This window comes from Buteo buteo, chromosome 5, assembly GCF_964188355.1.
Source record: "Buteo buteo chromosome 5, bButBut1.hap1.1, whole genome shotgun sequence".
Taxonomy (NCBI): Eukaryota; Metazoa; Chordata; class Aves; order Accipitriformes; family Accipitridae; genus Buteo; species Buteo buteo.
In genome coordinates, this window is record NC_134175.1 from 30,704,164 (window position 1) to 30,712,167 (window position 8,004).

An 8,004-nucleotide genomic window follows, 5' to 3' on the forward strand; every position below is an offset into this window, starting at 1 on the left:
AGGGCCAGATCACAGACAGAGTTAGTTAAGGCAATTGTTTACCCATTAGCTGGGATCTAAGCAGGGGGAAGAGAGTAGAAAAAGGAAAAGAGAAGAGGTGAGTGGTGGTGCAAGTAAAAAACTGGAGGGAGGAAACTGTGAGAGGTAGTACAGGGAGGGAATGAGGGAAAGCTGGAGATTGGCTCTCAAGACTTCCAGGTGTTCACTCAAAAGGCCCAGGGTACAGAAGGTGGTTTCTTCTCTCAGGATACTACACAAAACTAGCATTTTAACACTTTGTACATGTACTCATCAGCCAGCAGTATGACTGTGAAACACCTAGGCTTATGCACAGGTCATCTGGTTGATTCTGCCAGAATAGACATAAAGAAGAGAGCTGGACCAGTCAGATCTGCACAACCTCTTTGGTTTTGCAGGGATTAATTTCTAATTTTTGGCCTGACATGAGCTCCCCCATCATGTAATTTGAGCAGTGTGAAACACAGAGAACTATAACTCAGTTGAAGCATTGTATACTCCATATTGTCTGAAGAAGCAGTCTCATGGCAGCATAATTTTCCTCCTTTCCACACTTACTTTCTTCTGGAGTCCAGAACTGAGATGCTTTCCAAAGTACATTTTGTAAGGGATTATACAGACAAAGTGGTCAGTGCACAAAAAAGAGGCAATTCATAGACTTGTCAGACAAATCCGTAACCTGGACATAGGACATAAAGAACCTGATATGATAGCAAGGTTGCTGGTGTGGACAGAGAGAGAAGGCAGAACATCTGAAATAGAAGAAAAAGAGACTGAATTTTCATAATGTTAAATCTGAGCTGGTGGTCCAGGTGATATTCACAGGCACCATGCTCTTTTCTTCCAAGCTGCTACAGGATAGTAATTGCATGGGTTAAGTTCAATTAGGCTATTGAAACAAATGTCTTCTAGATAAATTAAACAAGAGAGGCTTCAAGTCACAGTGCAAGCATGTATAATCACTCCAGAGGTACATGTGAGACTGCAGTGAATTGAAATGTACTAGGAAGAGGCTATCTGGGGAAATATCTATCTAACCTTTATATAAGGAAGAAACAAGAGAAACACAAGAAGTAGGAAAAAAAGAGTAAGAAAACATGAAATATAGCCTGAAATAGCTCTACGAGGATGGTTGCTAGAAAAACTTCCATGCATTTTGTGCTGAAACCTGCTGATACTACAAGCAAAAGAATTTGCTTCTTGTTGTTCAGATCCTCCTATAAGCACAAAATCAGATCTTCATACATTCTTCAATGCAGCTCTGTACAGAGATCCCCTGCTCTTAACATGAGCTTCTTTTCCAACAGAAACAGTTTGTAGGATCTCAAACTGGATAACCGCTTAGGCCAAGAAGTGATAACAATAATAAATACCTCTTGTATCCTTCAAAATGAGTCATGTTGTTCAAAAGGTAAGAGGGATTTACTCATAATGGACAGGCAGTGATGATTCAGCAATTACATTTTCAACAGACTGTCAAACAAACTTCACTGAACTATAAGAATGCATCTGTACTGATCTCATGGAAATATACAAAGGGAGTTGTTTTTACATGACTAGAATCAAACACATTACTCAGAACCAGCAGTATAAAAGAGAGACTGATGAGCAGCCAAGTCTCCCAGCAGACAAGCCGAATAGATTTCTAAGCCCTCTTGAAGTTGTCTTTGCATTCCTTCCTGGAAGAACGTTTTCATAAGCAGTTACGCAGATTTCTTTTAAAGTAATCCAGTACCATCCTATAGCTCCAGGTAGCTACTACTAAATGCCAAAAACACACTGATACTCCATTTTGTGCTTCCAGAAATACTTGAAAATGCATCAAATGTTAAAAATGTTTGACATTGCAAAGTGCTACATGATTAGTTCATCACAAGTGAGTTCTTGTCCATCGGAAAGCTTGCATATAAATATTTTTAGGAAATCCTTGAAGAGAAATAACATCTACCTTTGTAGCACCTAGTGAAGGCTAGCGTTTATATATATATAAAATATAGGTAAATCCCTGCTATGTCAATGTATTCCAAACACGCATGGTCTCTCTTTCTGGAGTTCAGTTGATTTCAAAAGTCCCACATAGATATTGATGTCTATGTATGTACGACAGAAATTTAGAAGTCTCTGTGTGGATACAGAGAACTTTTCCCATCAACTTTAGGAACAGCTGGGTAGGACTCAACTGCCTGTGATGCAGTTTTCTTTGAGACTGAACCAACCTTTGAGCCACCTCCACCCAGTTTGTATTCAGATGAAAATGATACATTTAAATCTATTGACAATGCTTACAGAACTAAACAATTCTGTATAACAACCACTTTATAACTTGAAAATCAGTAACAGTTTATGATATTTTTTAAAGAAAGAATTACTTTTTCTTCTGAGACATGGGTCAAGAAGACTTGAAAGTGAATATGATATAAAAACATTCTAAAAAACAGTTCCAGTGTGGATAGAGCCATATACAAATGGCACTCAGTCAAGAATTTCTTAGAACCATCCAACTGAGGGGTTAGAGTTCAAAGACTTTAAAATTCAGATTTATTTCTGGCTGAACTAAATATGTAGTGTTGACTTCCTGCTGCTTAAAGGAAAAGGCATTGAGCAGAATCCACCAAAACAAATGGAAAATGGAGCCTAAGCAGAATACCATAAGACAGACCAGCCAAGCTCCAGCACCTTTGCACTTCCTCTGCTTTTCTTATCCCATAGGATGTAATACGACAAAATATCTTTGTTTGTGTGTGTGTGTATCCATGCAGAAGCCTATGTGCAAGTATATATAAATACATATGCCCACACACAGTTATTCTTTACAACAAATAAATATAATACACTTTGTTCTACACATTAGCATTCAGGGCCTGGCTGCCAGATCAGAACATTTTGTGTGTTTGCATTGCTTGGAAAATGGCAAAAAAAGGCAGCTGGAAACTTTGGCAAGTCATGTAGTGCTGCTCACAATCAGCATGTAGAAGGTTAAAATTAGAGTCAGAATTTGGTTTTGACATATTTTAAAAATAACTGACATTTGTCCTGGGAACATACATCATCTAGCATGCATTAGGAAAAAAATCTTTCTACATCTGAGCACACTGTAGCAAAACAAAAAAGGAAAGCTTTCAACAAGCAAAAAAAGCAAAACAGCAACATGATCTTGAGATGCATAAACAGGAGAATAACCTGCAGGGCACAAGAAATAATCCCTCTGCTCTGCTCTGCATTGCTTAGGCCACAGCTAAAGCACCATGTCTGGTTTTGGGCACTGTATTTCAGAAAGGTTTCAGTGTGAGAGGACTAGAGGCAACATGGTAGCAATCTTCTAGTATATAAAAGGCCATTGTAAAGAGGAGAATAATATTAAGACTTTTCCTTGTCTACTTTGCACAGGTCAAGAAGTAATAAACTGGAACAAAGTTTAAAATTAGATATTGGAGGTGGGGGAGGGAATTTAACAGTGCATTCACTGAAAGACTGGAACAGATTGCCTGGAGAGATTGCATGTTGTCTGTTATCAACGTTTTTTAGCAAGAAATAAGATAAAAGTCTATCAGGAATGTTAGAACTATAACTGATCCCATTACAGGGCAGGAGGATGGGCTAGGTGACTTCTGGAGGTTTCTACCAGATCTATGAGTCCATAATTCGTTGAGAAGAGCGATAGCATGCTAAGATGTGAACCTCCCTCACAAGTTGTGAAATTTCCTGATGGTACAGTGTCTGAGCGGACAGATTCTGGTTCTGTTTACATTCAGTTTGTATTAGTTTCCTTTCAGCACAAGGTTTTACACAATCTGGCATCAATCTCTGATAATCCCTTTTTGTTTAATCACTCAAATACAAGGTTTTCAAATGGATCTTTTGGATTTGCCTTGGAGGCAATAGGTCACACTACTAAAATTTGCATCTCTCAGGTTATATTTATATAATGTAGTTATATATTATAACAAGCAAGTAAAAACTATTTTGTTATGAAATAAATAACTCAGTGCTTGAAAATTGGATCAGCTATTGTGTTTGTGGTTTAATGTCTTAATTACCATTGCCTTATATGGATTTCTTCACACTGATTGTGCTATTACTTCACTTATTTACAGTATGTAGCCAAATTGAGGGCCACTAGGAGTTTCATGCTATCAGCATAGCCCATAGTTATTTCCCTTTTCTTTCCCTATTCTATTTTTTTAATCTGTTCATTAGGCTTTTCCCTCACCTCTAATAACCTTGATTGATAAAGTGAACAACAATTAAAAAAATTCAAGAACAGTACTTCCCCTCTGCAAAAATACAGTTTTAAAGCAAACGATGATAATATAGAACTGTTGGAACCAGAACATAACAACACTAAAACTGACTTTTTCTTGACCTCAGATTTGCTTTTAAAGTTATGGAATATTTCCAGTTGTGTGGGTGTATAAAAGAAAGCAGGAACTCTAAATACTAACTACACCAGCTTTAACTTCTCTTCCCACTCACAAAACACCACTAACATACAAGGTGATGGGGTATCAAAATACTAATACTGTTCATTACACATGTTCATTACACATGTACTAATGCTGAGGCTGAGAAAATTACTAACAAAAGATGTGCTTAAAATGCTTTATAAGTTCAATTCCAAAGCATGAGGAGTTTTTCTGTACACATAATATTATCATGAATGGCTCTTCTGATGATCAGTGATCTCTAAAGACAGCAGGAAGACCCCTTGTCTAAATACACCATAAGAAATGGCTACCTTTAACATGTTCTTTTATTATATTCATGCTAAACAAGGCTATTTTTCCAAAGGAAAGGCAATTTCTATGATTTCTAATCACATTTTAAAGTGTGTTACATATTTTTGGTTATTCAGCTCAGATGACACATACAAGCTACAGGAAAGAGGAAAAGAAAGAAGGTGAGACAATTCCTGTCTGAGCATGACAGCAATACCATACCCCACACAAGTAACACACTGAACTGTTTTGAAAGCCAGGAGTTTTCTGTTGTTCTTTACAAGAAGCAGCAGTAAAAAAAATATTTCTACTCTTAACACAAACTGTTTCCCTATTTCCTCATTAAAACCAGAAAGTCACATTGAGAGTCAGCATACCAGTAAATAAAAACAGTACTACTACCTGCCAGTTATATTCATATCTGTTTTGGTTTACTTATGTCGTGCAGTACATTTAGCTCAAACATCAGCAATAAGAACAGGTTTTCTGGTCCTCTAGAATTCTGGGGATCTGAAACCTCAAGCTGAGCATACACACTCACATTAATTTTTAGTCCAACAATTAGAATGGGAAAGAATACTGCACAGGCATCATGGCTTAAAAAAAAAAAAAAAAGACAAAGTGCCATTATATGTATAACGTAGTACCATCTGCAGTAGACTTCATATTAAAAAAGCAATAAATATAGTGCATTAATCCAGGCTTTGCAATTACCCTATATGGACTAGAATAACTTAACTCCTCAAATAAGGGTTAAAAAAGGGAAGAATAATAACAGATCATATTCATTTTTTCCTGTTTTTTTAATCTCTTGCTATTGTTCAACATTACACAAAGTTTGTACAGATTGTCCATAAAAATAAGCCAGTGGTTTATTTATTGTGTGTAAGCAAGTAGCTATAAATTAATTTATTACAAGTGTCTGAGGGAATCTTTGTGAAATATATATGTTCATGAAATAGTATTACATTCAGCTAAAAATGAAAATCCAAATTAGTTGCAAAATCCTATCATTACAGTGATTAAATCCATGGCTTACCTAAGCCTATATTTCAAATGAAATATTTCTGAATTTATTTAAAAGGCTGTGACCAGACTACTTAACGAGAGCAAGCAAGAGCTTAGCACAAAAAAATGCTGCTACAGCAGCCTGCCACTCTTCAGCCAGCAGCTTTATCTTTCACTAAATTCTAAAATGCTTTTTTTCCTTCACTATAGATGTACAGTTGTAGCAGCATATTTCACAGCGACACTGCAGCTGCAATTTAAAGCATAAATTCAAAGTCAAATTTTCAGAAGCTGAGCCAAATTTAACCTTATTTCCATATTTGGATACTTACCACTGTAACTGAGATAAAGAAAATGAAACAAGTCACTATCAGAAAAGTCTTGCTGTTTTTCTCAACCACAAAAAGCCATGAGGTACTATGCATGAATTTGGCAGTTCAACTACCTGTGCCATTTAGTCCGATTCATGTCTTCCTCCTCTCATGCCCTCCGCGTGGATTGAACAGCCCCTCCAGAACGGGCCATGTTCCTTGGGAATTACTAGAAGGGCATGTCATGTACCAGTGTGTCATGAGGCCAACACTAGTCTGGGTAGTAACCATTTTCATCTATGGTCTATGAGATGACTCATGTGTGGCTGAAAAGAAATACACAGTCAATGCATTTCCTTCTAAGTTCTTGAATGCTAAACCATAAGTAAACAGAAATTTGCCAGAAGGAATAACTTTTGTCAATAGTCTCAGAGGAAAATGCAAAAATAGCATGCAGGAATTAGCCTGTTTAGTGATTCTTCTGGAACAGAAACATTACATTTGTCACTCTTCATCGAATCATTGCTTTGTCCAGCCCATCATTCAGCCTCTGACAGCAGCAAGGACTAGGTATTTCAGAGGAAATGCAAGGAAACCCTACAGAGGACAATAACAAAGTACCTTATTCTAGATATTTTCTCTTTCTGGCGCAATCAGTTAATATTTACATTGCCATTTGTTTATAACTTGTCCAAAATAATTGTGGCTGTTCTCATTATACTTTAAAAATTAATTATTCTGTTGTTCAGTCCCGCTAATCTATTGGCTTTGCAGATATCTTGTGCTAGTGAATGATTCAATTTATTTATACATTGCATCTAAAATATATTTCATCATCTTTAAAGTTAGGTTTCAAATATGTGGTGCTTCTCTGTTTCACCTCTGCTCCGACCTTGGATTGGGAGTAGTAATTGAAAGTAGCAAATATATCTTCCTATTTTTTATATCTCTCATTACCTGTTTGCCCATCTTCATAAAGCTACTCAGTCCCAGATTTTCAGCCCCTCTCATCTGGAAATCTACACATTTTCCATTGTGTTTGATCCCTTTTCTTATTTTACCCAGCTTTTTGATAACAGATGTTCAAAACTTAAATGTACTGTTTCAGAGGGGAGTAAAATTTGAGGTCTTTGCACGCACACGTGCAGCTTAGCGGAACAGATGTGCTGTGCAAGCCCAACCAGCTGCACAGCATACAAGCAGTACTTGGGGTACGTTCACCACCGATGAGAACATACTGTCAGAAGGCCCCTTTCACCTCCTGGTCCAGAATCTGAGCGCTGGGAACTGATGCCTTCAGACAGCACTGATGCGGTGCTGAAGGTTGAGTCATACTTGTTTGGAGGGTGGTGAATCATCTGCGTAGGTAAAGCACAATGTATTGCTGAACCCTCACTGGGTCTGTTTAGCCAAAATTGAAATTGCCGTTCCTGTAAAGTTCCTGGGCCAGTTGCTGTACTCTCACGATCTTTTAGGCTAGCCAGAAAGGACCAGTGTGGTCAGATGTAGGCAAGAACTAGCTACCATTTAAGCTAAGAACTGACTACTGCACTCAGCCATGTCCTAGTGCTTCAACCTAACCTGATGCTTTTATTGCATTAAAGACACAGGAGAGATTTATGTTTTATTATCTATACAAGTTAAAAGGCAGAAAGTCTGCACACACTGTTTCATTAGGGAGATGAGTTTTCCTCTAGTAAGTAACTGGACGTGCATGAGATTGCAACAGACACTACAGAAATACTATGATGGCTAAAGTAATTTTGTAAAAGATCATATCCTATTTTATCTCTACTGCTGCTAGAAGGGGGATCACTGTGTTACAGTGGGTGTGGCTAGGCTCAACATTTTGCAGTGTGTTTTGTGCATATTCCCAGAAGCACAGACATTTCTCTAAGCAAAAGAAACGTGCCCATGCACTTTCTTTTCAGGCAACTTACCTTCTGAATATT